The sequence below is a fragment of the Rutidosis leptorrhynchoides genome, chromosome 6 (assembly GCF_046630445.1).
Source record: "Rutidosis leptorrhynchoides isolate AG116_Rl617_1_P2 chromosome 6, CSIRO_AGI_Rlap_v1, whole genome shotgun sequence".
In the NCBI taxonomy this organism is placed as follows: Eukaryota; Viridiplantae; Streptophyta; class Magnoliopsida; order Asterales; family Asteraceae; genus Rutidosis; species Rutidosis leptorrhynchoides.
In genome coordinates, this window is record NC_092338.1 from 280,808,794 (window position 1) to 280,829,923 (window position 21,130).

Genomic DNA, 21,130 nt, shown 5'->3' on the forward strand with positions numbered 1-21,130 from the left:
TTGTTAAGACTTAATTATTTGAAATGAGTTTCATGTAGACAATTGACCACCCAAGTTGACCGGTGATTCACGAACGTTAAAACTTATAAAAACTATATGATGACATATATATGATTATATATATAGTTAACATGATATTATGATAAGTAAGTATCTCATTAGGTATTTTAACAATGAGTTATATACATAAAATTGAGTTTATTGAATTAAGAAACTCGAAACGATATATATAACGATTATCGTTATAACAACGTCTTACTAAATACATATGAATCATATTAAGATATTGATACACTATGTTTAATCATGATAAATGATAAGTAAACATGTCATTAAGTGTATTAACAGTGAACTACATATGTAAAAACAAGACTACTAACTTAATGATTTCGAAACGAGACATATATGTAACGATTATCGTTGTAACAACATTTAACTGTATATATATCATACTAAGATATATTAATATATCATAATATTATGATAATGTAATAATTTAACATCTCTTTAGATATAATAAACAATGGGTTAACAACATTTAACAAGATCGTTAACCTAAAGGTTTCAAAACAACATTTAACGACTCAGTTAAAATGTATATACATGTAGTGTTTTAATATGTATTCATACACTTTTGAAAGACTTCAAGACACTTATCAAAATACTTCTACTTAACAAAAATGCTTACAATTACATCCTCGTTCAGTTTCATCAACAATTCTACTCGTATGCACCCGTATTCGTACTCGTACAATACACAGCTTTTAGATGTATGTACTATTGGTATATACACTCCAATGATCAGCTCTTAGTAGCCCATGTGAGTCACCTAACACATGTGGGAACCATCATTTGACAACTAGCATGAAATATCTCATAAAATTACAAAAACATTAGTAATCATTCATGACTTATTTACATGTAAACAAAATTACACATCCTTTATATCTAATCCATATACCAACGATCAAAAACACCTACAAATACTTTCATTCTTCAATTTTCTTCATCTAATTGATCTCTCTCAAGTTCTATCTTCAAGTTCTAAGTGTTCTTCATAAATTCTATAAGTTCTAGTTTCATAACATCAAAAATACTTCCAAGTTTGCTAGCTTGCTTCCAATCTTGTAAAGTGATCATCCAACCTCAAGAAATCTTTCTTATTTACAGTAAGATATCTTTCTAATACAAGGTAATACTCATATTCAAACTTTGATTCAATTTCTATAACTATAACAATCTTATTTCGAGTGGAAATCTTACTTGAACTTGTTTTCGTGTCATGATTCTGCTTCAAGAACTTTCAAGCCATCCAAATATCCTTTGAAGCTCAAGTTATTTTTTCATCATTTCCAGTAGGTTTACCTACTAAACTTGAGGTAGTAATGATGTTCATAACATCATTCGATTCATATATATAAAACTACCTTATTCTAAGGTTTAAACTTGTAATCACTAGAACATAGTTTAGTTAATTCTAAACTTGTTCGCAAACAAAACTTAATCCTTCTAACTTGACTTTTAAAATCAACTAAACACATTTTCTATATCTATATGATATGCTAACTTAATGATTTAAAACCTGAAAACACGAAAAAACACCGTAAGACCGGATATACGTCGTCGTAGTAACACCGCGGGTTGTTTTGGGTTTGATAATTAAAAACTATGATAAACTTTGATTTAAAAGTTGTTCTTCTGGAAAAATAATTTTTCTTATGAACATGAAACTATATCCAAAAATCATGGTTAAACTCAAAGTGGAAGTATGTTTTTCAAAATTGTCATCAAGACGTCGTTCTTTCGACTGAAATAACTACCTCTTACAAAAATGACTTGTAACTTATATTTCTGACTATAAACCTATACTTTTTCTGTTTAGATTCATAAAATAGAGTTCAATATGAAACCATAGCAATTTGATTCACTCAAAACGGATTTAAAACGAAGAAGTTATGGGTAAAACAAGATTGGATATTTTTTTATTGTTTTAGCTACGGGAAATATTGTAACAATTCTATACAAATCATATCCTAGCTAACTTATATTATATTATACATGTATTCTAATATATTATGTAATCTTAGGATACCATAGACACGTATGCAAAAGTTTTGACATATCACATCGACCCATGTATATATATTATTTGGAACAACCATAGACACTCTATATGCAGTAATGTTTGAGTTGCTATACAGGGTTGAGGTTGATTCCAAAAATATATATACTTTGAGTTGTGATCTAGCCTGAGACGTGTATACACTGGGTCGTGGATTGATTCAAGATAATATATATCGATTTATTTCTGTACATCTAATTGTGGACAACTAGTTGTAGGTTACTAACGAGGACAGCTGACTTAATAAACTTAAAACATAAACGTATTAAAAATGTTGTAAATATATTTTGAACATACTTTGATATATATGTACATATTTGTTATAGGTTCGTGAATCGACCAGTGGCCAAGTCTTACTTTCTGACGAAGTAAAAATCTGTGAAAGTGAGTTATAGTCCCACTTTTAAAATCTAATATTTTGGGATGAGAATACATGCAGTTTTATAAATGTTTTACGAAATAGACACAAGTAAATGAAACTTCATTATATGGGTGAATGATCGAAGCCGAATATGTCCCTTTTTGCTTGGTAACCTAAGAATTAGTAAACCGATCTACTAATTGACGTGAATCCTAAAGATAGATCTATTGGGCCTAACGAACCCCATCCATGGTTGCGGATGCTTTAGTACTTCGATGTTGTTTTATCATGTTCGATGGATTTTCCGGAATGATAGGGGATATTATTATATGCATCTTGTTAATCGGTTACCAGGTGTTCACCATATGAATGATTTTTATCTCTATGTATGGAATGTATATTGAAATATGAAATCTTGTGGTCCATTATTACAATTTGATAAATATATAGGTTAAACCTATAACTCACCAACATTTTTGTTGACGTTTAAAGCATGTTTATTCTCAGGTGATTATTAAGAGCTTCCGCTGTTGCATGCTAATATGTGGAAAAGATTTGGTGTCAGCATGCTTGTATAATATTGTTTAAAACTGCATTCGAGATTTATTTTGTTGTAACATATTAATATTGTAAACCAATATGTATTGGTAGTGTGTAAGTGTGATATTTTTAGATTCTCATTTTTGGATAATCTAGGTGGTGTGTTTTTAACCTTGTCGATAAAATAAAGGTTTTGGTTTATTTTAAAAACGAATGCAGTCTTTGAAAAACGTCTCATATAGAGGTCAAAACCTCGTAACGAAATCAATTAATATGGAACGTTTATAATCAATATGAACGGGACATTTCAAATATGATCAAATATGTCACCTGAAACAACCCAGCCCGTTATTATAACGACCCGAAATTTTTTTATTTTATATAACGCATAAATATTGATAACAACGACGCCATGAATATGTTTACAAAACATTTCCAAGACCCGACAAGTTTAAACAGCATTAATTTATACATTACATAAGTTAGGTGTCAAAATGGGCATAACAACCCAAGACCCATTTGACACAACAAAAGACACTTTCGACCCAAAATGTTTAACTCCAACATAAAACCGAGCATGATGATTGGGGTTGCACTACCCAATCCTAAGTCCAACCTAAAAGCAAGTCTTCTAAAGCATACGCGGTAGTCCACTAGTCCCCACGCTTACCCTTGCCACGTCTGCCTTGCAAATCTATAAAAATGTAAACAACGAGAGAGTAAGCTACTTGCTTAGTGAGCGCAACGATATTATATACATACATATGTATAAAATGAACACGGATCACTAACACAAGTAATAAACACATACCGCAATCCAAGTATAACTAAGCCACTAAACCAAACCGCAAGATTAGCTATAAACAACAATATACACACACACATACACACACATATATATATATACATATATATGTACATATATACATATATACATATATGTATATATATGTACATATATATATACATATATATGTACATATATACATATATGTACATATATACATATATACATATATACATATATCTACATATATATGTACATATATGTACATATATATGTACATATATATGTACATATATATGTACATATATATGTACATATATATATACATATATATATGTACATATATATATATATATATGTACATATATATATATATATATATGTACATATATATATATATATATATATATATATATATATATATATATATATGTACATATATATATATAGATATATGTACATATATATATATATATATATATATATATATATATATATATATATATATATATATATATATATATATATATATATATATAGGGGAGAGATCAAGGGATAAGTAGCATAATGGGGATAAGGGATAAGTAAATTGATTAAAAGATAAAAACACGCGGGGGGTGTTAGAGTTAATTGATTAATTGGTCAAATTAGTATGATAATAACGTGCATGATCATGGTAGTTTTGGTGTAAATAATTTGGTCAGTAGGTAGTTTATGTTTTAATTAATATTTAGTGTTGGTACTAGATTTAATTATTTGTTTCTTAGCTAGTTGAATTAGTATTTCTCTTAGACCGAGTATTAAGGAGAGTGGGCATTGTGACTAGCCGTTTCTCAAAGGCGATTCTAGAGTGTATGGAGTGGGGTCCTATGACCCCACTAGTGTAAAAAAAATTTTATAGAATGTATACTTCAAATTATGTAGGACACCACTAAATTTAAAGATAGGACCCCATATATTTTAAAAATGTATTATTTTTTTAGGTAAACAACCACTAAAGTGCCCTTAAAATATAATTAGCTTTGAAAAAAATTTCTGGGACCCCATTAAGTTTACATCCTAGATTCGCCACTGCCGTTTCTACTTGTTGAATTGGTGGTAGAGTGTAGCTACTTTTCAGCACATGTTGCATTATCTTTGGCTATTTATAGCTGCAACATAATATTAATAAAAGTGTGGTTCTTGGTTTATTTTCTCTGTCATTTTTATTTACATACAAATAACGTAATACACAACTTCCATTTCCTTCTGTTACTACTTCGATTTTAATTTAGAAGGGACTTGATCCAACATTTGGTATCAAGAGCTTGGTAGCAGCTTCAACTTAGATCATGTTGTTGCTCGTGATAAGAAACTAAACCGGGGACGAGAAAGCTGTAGAACCCGTGGCCAGGGTTGTTTTCTTAGGTGGTAGAAGAGGTTTTTCGAGCAATTTGATCACAAAGTTGAAGCTGTGAAAGGTGTTGATAGGTTCCATTGAAGGTGTCAAAGATTGTACCTTTGTAGCTATCAAGGGTGTTGTTGGGAGATGTCAAGAAGGTGTTGATTGAGGTATTAAGTAGGGGTGTTCATAATATCCGAATCCGAATCCGCAATCCGAATAATCCGAATATCCGATCCGAAAATATCCGAAAAATCGGATATCCGAATTTTCGGATATCCGATTTTTCGGATTCGGGTTTCGGATAGCACTTTTCAAAAAATTCGGATATCCGATATCCGAAATATAAATTAATAATTAAATAATATTTATCAATTATAATGTGAGTGGGCTGTAAATTTGAAAGAAAATTAGATATATGGTTGGATTAATTCTAGATCTTGAAAACTCCAAATCGTCATATTATCTCGGAAGTAAATGAATCCATATTATCTCATATATGGCTGGACTAATTGCAGATATGAATTAACCTTTTTCAATCTTGCAACTGTAAATGTGATTCTTAACCACTTGTTACAATTCCTCAAGGTGGGTTTAATTTTTTATCTTTTAAAGTTTATTTTTTATTTTTTAGTTTTTGGCTTCTACTAACTTATGCTCACACACATGACATATATACATATACTGCAACAAAACTCACATAAAAACAAAGAGATAATTAACACCAAAAAATTAATATAACCCCATTGTTCGATGCTGGAATAGGTACAACATATTTAGAAATCCTTTTTAGTCAATCGTATACTTGTGTATACTGTAATTGTTAATTGATACTTCCATTCTCTTAAAATGAAGTTAGATTCGGTTATTTGTTCAGTGTAAGGAACATATTAGATTTCTTAATTTGAAAATTTCGGATATTCGGATAATCCGATATCCAAATCCGAAATTTCGGATATCCGAAATTTCGGATTCTGATATCGGATGGCAAATCCACTATCCGAATTTTCGGATATCCTAAATTCGGATATCCAAATTTTCGGATATCCGGTTTTGAACACCCCTAGTATTAAGGAGCTGTTTTTTAAGCTCTCAAAAGGCTGAAAAAATATGGTGTTAGTTCCGGCCAGAGATGGAAGTTCTTTGACATATCAAGTACCAATTTTAACAGCTACAAACTACCATGTGTGGGCTGTCAAGGTGAAGGCAATCATGGACGCTTATGGAATATTGGAAACCGTGGAACCAAGGATGCTGAAATGTCCCGTTCTTATTGATTAAAAACGTTCCATATTAATTGATTTCGTTGCGAGGTTTTGACCTCTATATGAGACGTTTTTCAAAGACTGCATTCATTTTTAAAACAAACCATAACCTTTATTTCATAAATAAAGGTTTAAAAAGCTTTACGTAGATTATCAAATAATGATAATCTAAAATATCCTGTTTACACACGACCATTACATAATGGTTTACAATACAAATATGTTACATCGAAATCAGTTTCTTGAATGCAGATTTTACACAATATCATACAAACATGGACTCCAAATCTTGTCCTTATTTTAGTATGCAACAGCGGAAGCTCTTAATATTCACCTGAGAATAAACATGTTTTAAACGTCAACAAAAATGTTGGTGAGTTATAGGTTTAACCTATATATATCAAATCGTAACAATAGACCACAAGATTTCATATTTCAATACACATCCCATACATAGAGATAAAAATCATTCATATGGTGAACACCTGGTAACCGACAATAACAAGATGCATATATAAGAATATCCCCATCATTCCGGGACACCCTTCGGATATGATATAAATTTCGAAGTACTAAAGCATCCGGTACTTTGGATGGGGTTTGTTAGGCCCAATAGATCTATCTTTAGGATTCGCGTCAATTAGGGTGTCTGTTCCCTAATTCTTAGATTACCAGACTTAATAAAAAAGGGCATATTCGATTTCGATAATTCAACCATAGAATGTAGTTTCACGTACTTGTGTCTATTTTGTAAATCATTTATAAAACCTGCATGTATTCTCATCCCAAAAATATTAGATTTTAAAAGTGGGACTATAACTCACTTTCACAGATTTTTACTTCGTCGGGAAGTAAGACTTGGTCACTGTTGATTCACGAACCTATAACAATATATACATATATATTAAAGTATGTTCAAAATATATTTACAACACTTTTAATATATTTTGATGTTTTAAGTTTATTAAGTCAGCTGTCCTCGTTAGTAACCTATAACTAGTTGTCCACAGTTAGATGTACAGAAATAAATCGATAAATATTATCTTGAATCAATCCACGACCCAGTGTATACGTATCTCAGTATTGATCACAACTCAAACTATATATATTTTGGAATCAACCTCAACCCTGTATAGCTAACTCCAACATTCACATATAGAGTGTCTATGGTTGTTCCGAAATATATATAGATGTGTCGACATGATAGGTCGAAACATTGTATACGTGTCTATGGTATCTCAAGATTACATAATATACAATACAAGTTGATTAAGTTATGGTTGGAATAGATTTGTTACCAATTTTCACGTAGCTAAAATGAGAAAAATTATCCAATCTTGTTTTACCCATAACTTCTTCATTTTAAATCCGTTTTGAGTGAATCAAATTGCTATGATTTCATATTGAACTCTATTTTATGAATCTAAACAGAAAAAGTATAGGTTTATAGTCGGAAAAATAAGTTACAAGTCGTTTTTGTAAAGGTAGTCATTTCAGTCGAAAGAACGACGTCTAGATGACCATTTTAGAAAACATACTTCCACTTTGAGTTTAACCATAATTTTTGGATATAGTTTCATGTTCATAATAAAAATCATTTTCTCAGAATAACAACTTTTAAATCAAAGTTTATCATAGTTTTTAATTAACTAACCCAAAACAGCCCGCGGTGTTACTACGACGGCGTAAATCCGGTTTTACGGTGTTTTTCGTGTTTCCAGGTTTTAAATCATTAAGTTAGCATATCATATAGATATAGAACATGTGTTTAGTTGATTTTAAAAGTCAAGTTAGAAGGATTAACTTTTGTTTGCGAACAAGTTTAGAATTAACTAAACTATGTTCTAGTGATTACAAGTTTAAACCTTCGAATAAGATAGCTTTATATGTATGAATCGAATGATGTTATGAATATCATTACTACCTTAATTTCCTTGGATAAACCTACTGGAAAATAGAAAAATGGATCTAGCTTCAATGGATCCTTGGATGGCTCGAAGTTCTTGAAGCAGAATCATGACACGAAAACAAGTTCAAGTAAGATCATCACTTGAAATAAGATTGTTATAGTTATAGAAATTGAACCAAAGTTTGAATATGATTATTACCTTGTATTAGAATGATAACCTACTGTAAGAAACAAAGATTTCTTGAGGTTGGATGATCACCTTACAAGATTGGAAGTAAGCTAGCAAACTTGAAAGTATTCTTGATTTTATGAAACTAGAACTTTTGGAATTTATGAAGAACACTTAGAACTTGAAGATAGAACTTGAGAGAGATCAATTAGATGAAGAAAATTGAAGAATGAAAGTGTTTGTAGGTGTTTTTGGTCGTTGGTGTATGGATTAGATATAAAGGATATGTAATTTTGTTTTCATGTAAATAAGTCATGAATGATTACTCATATTTTTGTAATTTTATGAGATATTTCATGCTAGTTGCCAAATGATGGTTCCCACATGTGTTAGGTGACTCACATGGGCTGCTAAGAGCTGATCATTGGAGTGTATATACCAATAGTACATACATCTAAAAGCTGTGTATTGTACGAGTACGAATACGGGTGCATACGAGTAGAATTGTTGATGAAACTGAACGAGGATGTAATTGTAAGCATTTTTGTTAAGTAGAAGTATTTTGATAAGTGTATTGAAGTCTTTCAAAAGTGTATAAATACATATTAAAACACTACATGTATATACATTTTAACTGAGTCGTTAAGTCATCGTTAGTCGTTACATGTAAGTGTTGTTTTGAAACCTTTAGGTTAACGATCTTGTTAAATGTTGTTAACACAATGTTTATAATATCAAATGAGATTTTAAATTATTATATTATCATGATATTATCATGTATGAATATCTCTTAATATGATATATATACATTAAATGTCTTTACAACGATAATCGTTACATATATGTCTCGTTTAAAAATCATTAAGTTAGTAGTCTTGTTTTTACATATGTAGTTCATTGTTAATATACTTTATGATATGTTTTCTTATCATAGTATCATGTTAACTATATATATATATCCATATATATGTCATCATATAGTTTTTACAAGTTTTAACGTTCGTGAATCACCGATCAACTTGGGTGGTCAATTGTCTATATGAAACATATTTCAATTAATCAAGTCTTAACAAGTTTGATTGCTTAACATGTTGGAAACATTTAATCATGTAAATATCAATCTCAATTAATATATATAAACATGGAAAAGTTCGGGTCACTACAGTACCTACCCGTTAAATAAATTTCGTCCCGAAATTTTAAGCTGTTGAAGGTGTTGACGAATCTTCTGGAAATAGATGCGGGTATTTCTTCTTCATCTGATCTTCACGCTCCCAGGTGAACTCGGGTCCTCTACGAGCATTCCATCGAACCTTAACAATTGGTATCTTGTTTTGCTTAAGTCTTTTAACCTCACGATCCATTATTTCGACGGGTTCTTCGATGAATTGAAGTTTTTCGTTGATTTGGATTTCATCTAACGGAATAGTGAGATCTTCTTTAGCAAAGCATTTCTTTAAATTCGAGACGTGGAAAGTGTTATGTACAGCCGCGAGTTGTTGAGGTAACTCTAGTCGGTAAGCTACTGGTCCGACACGATCAATAATCTTGAATGGTCCAATATACCTTGGATTTAATTTCCCTCGTTTACCAAATCGAACAACGCCTTTCCAAGGTGCAACTTTAAGCATGACCATCTCTCCAATTTCAAATTCTATATCTTTTCTTTTAATGTCAGCGTAGCTCTTTTGTCGACTTTGGGCGGTTTTCAACCGTTGTTGAATTTGGATGATCTTCTCGGTAGTTTCTTGTATAATCTCCGGACCCGTAATCTGTCTATCCCCCACTTCACTCCAACAAATCGGAGACCTGCACTTTCTACCATAAAGTGCTTCAAACGGCGCCATCTCAATGCTTGAATGGTAGCTGTTGTTGTAGGAAAATTCTGCTAACGGTAGATGTCGATCCCAACTGTTTCCGAAATCAATAACACATGCTCGTAGCATGTCTTCAAGCGTTTGTATCGTCCTTTCGCTCTGCCCATCAGTTTGTGGATGATAGGCAGTACTCATGTCTAGACGAGTTCCTAATGCTTGCTGTAATGTCTGCCAGAATCTTGAAATAAATCTGCCATCCCTATCAGAGATAATAGAGATTGGTATTCCATGTCTGGAGACGACTTCCTTCAAATACAGTCGTGCTAACTTCTCCATCTTGTCATCTTCTCTTATTGGTAGGAAGTGTGCTGATTTGGTGAGACGATCAACTATTACCCAAATAGTATCAAAACCACTTGCAGTCCTTGGCAATTTAGTGATGAAATCCATGGTAATGTTTTCCCATTTCCATTCCGGGATTTCGGGTTGTTGAAGTAGACCTGATGGTTTCTGATGCTCAGCTTTGACCTTAGAACACGTCAAACATTCTCCTACGTATTTAGCAACATCGGCTTTCATACCCGGCCACCAAAAATGTTTCTTGAGATCCTTGTACATCTTCCCCGTTCCAGGATGTATTGAGTATCTGGTTTTATGAGCTTCTCTAAGTACCATTTCTCTCATATCTCCAAATTTTGGTACCCAAATCCTTTCAGCCCTATACCGGGTTCCGTCTTCCCGAATATTAAGATGCTTCTCCGATCCTTTGGGTATTTCATCCTTTAAATTTCCCTCTTTTAAAACTCCTTGTTGCGCCTCCTTTATTTGAGTAGTAATGTTATTATGAATCATTATATTCATAGATTTTACTCGAATGGGTTCTCTGTCCTTCCTGCTCAAGGCATCGGCTACCACATTTGCCTTCCCCGGGTGGTAACGAATCTCAAAGTCATAATCATTCAATAATTCAATCCACCTACGCTGCCTCATATTCAGTTGTTTCTGATTAAATATGTGTTGAAGACTTTTGTGGTCGGTATATATAATACTTTTGACCCCATATAAGTAGTGCCTCCAAGTCTTTAATGCAAAAACAACTGCGCCTAATTCCAAATCATGCGTCGTATAATTTTGTTCGTGAATCTTCAATTGTCTAGACGCATAAGCAATCACCTTCGTTCGTTGCATTAATACACAACCGAGACCTTGCTTTGATGCATCACAATAAATCACAAAATCATCATTCCCTTCAGGCAATGACAATATAGGTGCCGTAGTTAGCTTTTTCTTCAATAACTGAAACGCTTTCTCTTGTTCATCATTCCATTCAAATTTCTTCCCTTTATGCGTTAATGTAGTCAAGGGTTTTGCTATTCTGGAAAAGTCTTGGATGAACCTTCTGTAGTAACCAGCTAGTCCTAAAAACTGGCGTATGTGTTTCGGAGTTTTCGGGGTTTCCCACTTTTCAACAGTTTCTATCTTTGCCGGATCCACCTTAATACCTTCTTTGTTCACTATGTGACCGAGGAATTGAACTTCTTCCAACCAAAATGCACACTTTGAAAACTTAGCGTACAATTCTTCCTTCCTCAATACTTCTAACACCTTTCTCAAATGTTCACCGTGTTCTTGGTCATTCTTTGAGTAAATAAGTATGTCATCAATGAAAACAATGACAAACTTGTCAAGGTATGGTCCACACACTCGTTTCATAAGGTCCATGAACACAGCTGGTGCATTAGTTAAACCAAACGGCATGACCATAAACTCGTAATGACCGTAACGTGTTCTGAAAGCAGTCTTTGGAATATCATCTTCTTTCACCCGCATTTGATGATACCCGGAACGTAAGTCAATCTTTGAATAAACAGACGAGCCTTGTAGTTGATCAAATAAGTCGTCGATTCTCGGTAGTGGGTAGCGGTTCTTGATGGTAAGTTTGTTCAACTCTCGGTAGTCGATACACAACCTGAATGTACCATCTTTCTTCTTGACAAACAAAACAGGAGCTCCCCACGGTGATGTGCTTGGTCGAATGAAACCACGCTCTAAAAGTTCTTGTAATTGGCTTTGCAGTTCTTTCATCTCGCTGGGTGCGAGTCTGTAAGGAGCACGAGCTATTGGTGCAGCTCCTGGTACAAGATCTATTTGAAATTCAACGGATCGATGTGGGGGTAATCCCGGTAATTCTTTCGGAAATACATCGGGAAATTCTTTTGCAATGGGAACATCATTGATGCTCTTTTCTTCAGTTTGTACTTTCTCGACGTGTGCTAGAACAGCATAGCAACCTTTTCTTATTAGTTTTTGTGCCTTCAAATTACTAATAAGATGTAGCTTCGTGTTGCCCTTTTCTCCGTACACCATTAAGGGTTTTCCTTTTTCTCGTATAATGCGAATTGCATTTTTGTAACAAACGATCTCCGCTTTCACTTCTTTCAACCAGTCCATACCGATTATCACATCAAAACTCCCTAACTCTACTGGTATCAAATCAATCTTAAATGTTTCGCTAACCAGTTTAATTTCTCGATTCCGACATATATTATCTGCTGAAATTAATTTACCATTTGCTAATTCGAGTAAAAATTTACTATCCAAAGGCGTCAATGGACAACTTAATTTAGCACAAAAATCTCTACTCATATAGCTTCTATCCGCACCCGAATCAAATAAAACGTAAGCAGATTTATTGTCAATAAGAAACGTACCCGTAACAAGCTCCGGGTCTTCCTGTGCCTCTACCGCATTAATATTGAAAACTCTTCCACGGCCTTGTCCATTCGTGTTCTCCTGGTTCGGGCAATTTCTAATAATGTGGCCTGGTTTTCCACATTTATAACAAACTACATTGGCATAACTTGCTCCGACACTACTTGCTCCGCCATTACTCGTTCCGACACCATTTGTTCCTTTCGTTCTATTAACCCCTGGTCCGTAGACCTCACACTTCGCCGCGCTATGACCATTTCTTTTACACTTGTTGCAAAATTTGGTGCAGAACCCCGAGTGATTCTTTTCACACCTTTGGCATAGCTGCTTCTGATTGTTGTTGTTGTTGCGGTTATTATTGTTGTTGGGATGATTGTTGTAGTTGCTGTTGTTGTTGTTGTTGTTGTTGTTGTTGTTGTTGTTGTTGTTGTTGTTGTTGTTGGGCCGTTTGTTGTAGTTGCGATTGATGTTGCGATTGTTGGGATAATTGTTGCGATTATTGTTGTAATTGCTGTTGTTGTTGTATTGGTGATTCTTATCACCGTTTTCCTCCCACTTTCTTTTGACTTGCTTCACATTGGCCTCTTCAGCAGTCTGTTCTTTAATTCTTTCTTCAATCTGGTTCACTAGTTTGTGAGCCATTCTACATGCCTGTTGTATGGAGGCGGGCTCGTGTGAACTTATATCTTCTTGGATTCTTTCCGGTAATCCTTTCACAAACGCGTCGATCTTCTCTTCCTCATCTTCGAATGCTCCCGGACACAATAGGCACAATTCTGTGAATCGTCTTTCGTACGTGGTAATATCAAATCCTTGGGTTCGTAACCCTCTAAGTTCTGTCTTGAGCTTATTGACCTCGGTTCTGGGACGGTACTTCTCGTTCATCAAGTGCTTGAATGCTGACCACGGTAGTGCGTACGCATCATCTTGTCCCACTTGCTCTAGATAGGTATTCCACCATGTTAACGCAGAACCTGTGAAGGTATGCGTAGCGTACTTCACTTTGTCCTCTTCAGTACACTTACTTATGGCAAACACCGATTCAACCTTCTCGGTCCACCGTTTCAATCCGATCGGTCCTTCGGTTCCATCAAATTCCAAAGGTTTGCAGGCAGTGAATTCTTTGTAGGTGCATCCTACACGATTTCCTGTACTGCTAGATCCAAGGTTATTGTTGGTATGTAGCGCAGCCTGTACTGCGGCTATGTTTGAAGCTAGAAAAGTACGGAATTCCTCTTCATTCATATTCACGGTGTGTCGAGTAGTCGGTGCCATTTCCTTCAAAATAGTTAAATGGAACAAGTTAATCATACAGAATATTAAGAGTAGTTAATAGTATTTCGTAGCATAATATGAACTCATTTATAAAAGCTTTTTCTTCATATTAGCGTTTTATAAGTTTAAATTCGGGTAGTACCTACCCGTTAAGTTCATACTTAGTAGCTAATATACAATTCAACTACTACAATTCTATATGAAAAACTGATTGTAATAATATTTCGCGTTCAAACTTTTATACAATATTTTACAAACTTACAATACCGCTTATTTTACATAAAGCATGAAATATAGCACATAATAACTTTGATACAAGATAGTTGTGAAGACAATTCTAGCTAGTACACAAGTCGTTCGGCAAAGGCAATAAAGACACGTAATTCATACGTCCAGAAACAAGTCATGCATTCTGGTTTTACTAGGACTACTTCCCATCCTTGGTCTTGTGCAACATAACCGTTATGGCCGTTGATAAGACAGCGTGTTGTAACGTCATCAAAGGGACGAGGGTTACGTAATGTCCAACAGTCCCGTAATAATCTAAAAACCTCATTTCTTACCCCAATTACCGACTCCGTCACTTGTGGAAACGTTTTGTTTAATAGTTGTAGCCCGATGTTCTTGTTCTCACTTTGGTGAGAAGCGAACATTACTAATCCGTAAGCATAACATGCTTCTTTATGTTGCATGTTAGCCGCTTTTTCTAAATCACGAAGTCCAATATTCGGATATATTGAGTCAAAATAATTTCTTAACCCGTTGCGTAAAATAGCATTTGGGTTCCCCGCAATATATGCGTCAAAGTAAACACATCGTAACTTATGGGTTTCCCAATGTGATATCCCCCATCTTTCAAACGAAAGTCTCTTATAAACCAAGACATTCTTGGAACGTTCTTCGAATGTCTTACAAACTGATCTCGCCTTAAATAGTTGTGCCGAAGAATTCTGGCCGACTCTAGACAAGATTTCATCAATCATGTCTCCGGGTAGGTCTCTTAAAATATTGGGTTGTCTATCCATTTTGTGTTTTTAAACTGTAAAATAGACAAGAGTTAGTTTCATAAAAAAATACTTATTAATACAAGCAATTTTTACATATATCATAAAGCATAAGAACACTATATTACATATATTACACCACACGAATACAACTATCTTATTCCGACTCGCTCGTTTCTTCTTCTTCGGTTTTGGTTCGTTTTGCCAAGTTTCTAGGGATATATGATGTTCCCCTAATACGAGCCGTCGTTGTCCACATTGGTTTAGAAAAACCTGGTGGTTTAGAGGTTCCCGGGTCATTGTTACAACTTAAGGACTTCGGGGGTTGACGATACATATAAAGTTCATCGGGGTTGGAATTAGATTTCTCTATTTTTATGTCCTTTCCCTTATTATTTTCTTTTGCCTTTTTAAATTCAGTTGGGGTAATTTCTATAACATCATCGGAATTCTCGTCAGAATCCGATTCATCGGAGAATTGGTAATCCTCCCAATATTTTGCTTCCTTGGCGGAAACACCATTGACCATAATTAACTTTGGTCGGTTGGTTGAGGATTTTCTTTTACTTAACCGTTTTATTATTTCCCCCACCGGTTCTATTTCTTCATCCGGTTCCGATTCTTCTTCCGGTTCCGATTCTTCTTCCGGTTCCGACTCTTCTTCCGGTTCCTCTTCGGGAACTTGTGAATCAGTCCACAAATCATTCCAATTTACATTTGACTCTTCATTATTATTAGGTGAGTCAATGGGACTTGTTCTAGAGGTAGACATCTATCACATAATATCAAACACGTTAAGAAATTAATATATCACATAATATTCATATGTTAAAAATATATAGTTTCCAACAAAAATGTTAAGCAATCATTTTTAAAGAAAACACGGTCGAAGTCCAGACTCACTCATGCATCCTAACAAACTCGATAAGACACACTAATGCAAATTTTCTGGTTCTCTAAGACCAACGCTCGGATACCAACTGAAATGTCCCGTTCTTATTGATTAAAAACGTTCCATATTAAATGATTTCGTTGCGAGGTTTTGACCTCTATATGAGACGTTTTTCAAAGACTGCATTCATTTTTAAAACAAACCATAACCTTTATTTCATAAATAAAGGTTTAAAAAGCTTTACGTAGATTATCAAATAATGATAATCTAAAATATCCTGTTTACACACGACCATTACATAATGGTTTACAATACAAATATGTTACATCGAAATCAGTTTCTTGAATGCAGATTTTACACAATATCATACAAACATGGACTCCAAATCTTGTCCTTATTTTAGTATGCAACAGCGGAAGCTCTTAATATTCACCTGAGAATAAACATGTTTTAAACGTCAACAAAAATGTTGGTGAGTTATAGGTTTAACCTATATATATCAAATCGTAACAATAGACCACAAGATTTCATATTTCAATACACATCCCATACATAGAGATAAAAATCATTCATATGGTGAACACCTGGTAACCGACAATAACAAGATGCATATATAAGAATATCCCCATCATTCCGGGACACCCTTCGGATATGATATAAATTTCGAAGTACTAAAGCATCCGGTACTTTGGATGGGGTTTGTTAGGCCCAATAGATCTATCTTTAGGATTCGCGTCAATTAGGGTGTCTGTTCCCTAATTCTTAGATTACCAGACTTAATAAAAAAGGGCATATTCGATTTCGATAATTCAACCATAGAATGTAGTTTCACGTACTTGTGTCTATTTTGTAAATCATTTATAAAACCTGCATGTATTCTCATCCCAAAAATATTAGATTTTAAAAGTGGGACTATAACTCACTTTCACAGATTTTTACTTCGTCGGGAAGTAAGACTTGGTCACTGTTGATTCACGAACCTATAACAATATATACATATATATTAAAGTATGTTCAAAATATATTTACAACACTTTTAATATATTTTGATGTTTTAAGTTTATTAAGTCAGCTGTCCTCGTTAGTAACCTATAACTAGTTGTCCACAGTTAGATGTACAGAAATAAATCGATAAATATTATCTTGAATCAATCCACGACCCAGTGTATACGTATCTCAGTATTGATCACAACTCAAACTATATATATTTTGGAATCAACCTCAACCCTGTATAGCTAACTCCAACATTCACATATAGAGTGTCTATGGTTGTTCCGAAATATATATAGATGTGTCGACATGATAGGTCGAAACATTGTATACGTGTCTATGGTATCTCAAGATTACATAATATACAATACAAGTTGATTAAGTTATGGTTGGAATAGATTTGTTACCAATTTTCACGTAGCTAAAATGAGAAAAATTATCCAATCTTGTTTTACCCATAACTTCTTCATTTTAAATCCGTTTTGAGTGAATCAAATTGCTATGATTTCATATTGAACTCTATTTTATGAATCTAAACAGAAAAAAGTATAGGTTTATAGTCGGAAAAATAAGTTACAAGTCGTTTTTGTAAAGGTAGTCATTTCAGTCGAAAGAACGACGTCTAGATGACCATTTTAGAAAACATACTTCCACTTTGAGTTTAACCATAATTTTTGGATATAGTTTCATGTTCATAATAAAAATCATTTTCTCAGAATAACAACTTTTAAATCAAAGTTTATCATAGTTTTTAATTAACTAACCCAAAACAGCCCGCGGTGTTACTACGACGGCGTAAATCCGGTTTTACGGTGTTTTTCGTGTTTCCAGGTTTTAAATCATTAAGTTAGCATATCATATAGATATAGAACATGTGTTTAGTTGATTTTAAAAGTCAATTTAGAAGGATTAACTTTTGTTTGCGAACAAGTTTAGAATTAACTAAACTATGTTCTAGTGATTACAAGTTTAAACCTTCGAATAAGATAGCTTTATATGTATGAATCGAATGATGTTATGAATATCATTACTACCTTAATTTCCTTGGATAAACCTACTGGAAAATAGAAAAATGGATCTAGCTTCAATGGATCCTTGGATGGCTCGAAGTTCTTGAAGCAGAATCATGACACGAAAACAAGTTCAAGTAAGATCATCACTTGAAATAAGATTGTTATAGTTATAGAAATTGAACCAAAGTTTGAATATGATTATTACCTTGTATTAGAATGATAACCTACTGTAAGAAACAAAGATTTCTTGAGGTTGGATGATCACCTTACAAGATTGGAAGTAAGCTAGCAAACTTGAAAGTATTCTTGATTTTATGAAACTAGAACTTTTGGAATTTATGAAGAACACTTAGAACTTGAAGATAGAACTTGAGAGAGATCAATTAGATGAAGAAAATTGAAGAATGAAAGTGTTTGTAGGTGTTTTTGGTCGTTGGTGTATGGATTAGATATAAAGGATATGTAATTTTGTTTTCATGTAAATAAGTCATGAATGATTACTCATATTTTTGTAATTTTATGAGATATTTCATGCTAGTTGCCAAATGATGGTTCCCACATGTGTTAGGTGACTCACATGGGCTGCTAAGAGCTGATCATTGGAGTGTATATACCAATAGTACATACATCTAAAAGCTGTGTATTGTACGAGTACGAATACGGGTGCATACGAGTAGAATTGTTGATGAAACTGAACGAGGATGTAATTGTAAGAATTTTTGTTAAGTAGAAGTATTTTGATAAGTGTATTGAAGTCTTTCAAAAGTGTATAAATACATATTAAAACACTACATGTATATACATTTTAACTGAGTCGTTAAGTCATCGTTAGTCGTTACATGTAAGTGTTGTTTTGAAACCTTTAGGTTAACGATCTTGTTAAATGTTGTTAACCCAATGTTTATAATATCAAATGAGATTTTAAATTATTATATTATCATGATATTATCATGTATGAATATCTCTTAATATGATATATATACATTAAATGTCTTTACAACGATAATCGTTACATATATGTCTCGTTTAAAAATCATTAAGTTAGTAGTCTTGTTTTTACATATGTAGTTCATTGTTAATATACTTTATGATATGTTTTCTTATCATAGTATCATGTTAACTATATATATATATCCATATATATGTCATCATATAGTTTTTACAAGTTTTAACGTTCGTGAATCACCGATCAACTTGGGTGGTCAATTGTCTATATGAAACATATTTCAATTAATCAAGTCTTAACAAGTTTGATTGCTTAACATGTTGGAAACATTTAATCATGTAAATATCAATCTCAATTAATATATATAAACATGGAAAAGTTCGGGTCACTACAGATGCTAGGTGCGGAAATTGATCCGGAAAAATCAAAGCGAGCACTTGCCTTCTTATTTCAAGCGATTTCTGAGGAAATGGTGTTGCAAATGGAGAGTTATACCGATCCAAAACTGTTACAACCCAAACCAACCCGCGAGCAAACCACGTGAAAAAAAAGAAAAAAAAAAAAAAAAATTGCTGCACAGTGAACTGGCGCGGCGCGCCAGGATGGCCGCGCGGCGCGCCATTCGGGTCTGTCCGGAAAGTCTCAAAATGCGAAAAAGATCGACTAGTTCCCGACATTTTTAGACGACACGCTTTTAACCACACATTCAAATATGTAAAACTAACACAATTCAAACGTAAAATAAATTTTACAAAGTGGGGCCCACTTCGGCCGTTTTACGAGTTTAATACAAAATATGAGTTTCGACCGCCAAAAAGTTTAAGTACCAAACTACACTACGAGCATAGCGTTTGGGATTAAACTACCCAAGTCTCGGTCAAACTCCAAGAACTAAACTTCCAAAAAGCGTCCCCTAATCAACAAAGCGGGAATCTCTATTCCATGATAATGCCCTTACCCTTGTCCACAACCGAACCTATAAAAATAGTAAACAACGAGAGGGTAAGCAAAGCTTAGTGAATGCAATAATTATACGAATACATATATAATTATACCTACTTGCATACACTTACACACCAAACCGCAAACACGCTAGCATACACATTTAGCTTATCGTCACAATAGCAAGCTATAAATCTCCAATACCACAAGCTAGCATAACAACCGCATATGAATATAACTCGAATAATATAATATGCTTACAACACAAATAACCATGGTTAACCAATAGTACAAGGGAACGGCGCTCGCGAAAACGCCATCGGTGTTCACAACATCCATTAGGGCACTTAACACCTCGCACCACTAACCCCTAGGGTGGCACCTTAACACCTCGGCACATCACCCAGAGTGGCATCTTAACACCTCGATGCATCACTCATTAATTTACGGAGTGGTATCTTAACACCTCGACACTACACTCCTAGGTGGCATCTTAACACCTCGATGCTACACCCGAGTGGCATCTTAACACCTCGATGCTACACTCTTCACTTGAAACATGGTGTCTTAGCAACTAGACACTACACATTTCACGCTACAACAAATAGATACATTATATACCTACACATATAATTATTCCACTCACCTCAAAGTCTTGTGAAAAGATACCCGAGCTTGCAAGACCTCAAAGTAACGTACCTATCATATTATACACCTCATTAAACGCAAACTCAAGTCGGTCAACCAAACCCTTTCACCATTCTAAGCCATTTTGACCCAAGGTGCAATTTCAACTCATTTGCACCCTTAACCCTAAATTGGGTCAACACACACCAAAACCCTAATCATTCGTCAAGATGGGTTTAAAACACATTTAGGTCACAAGGCTAACTCGTTTTCATACTTGCTAGGCCACTTAGGTCATTAAAGACTCATTTTACCAATTTCAAAGTCAACACACCTATTTGGGTCATCCATACCCAATAACACCCATTTACATATTAT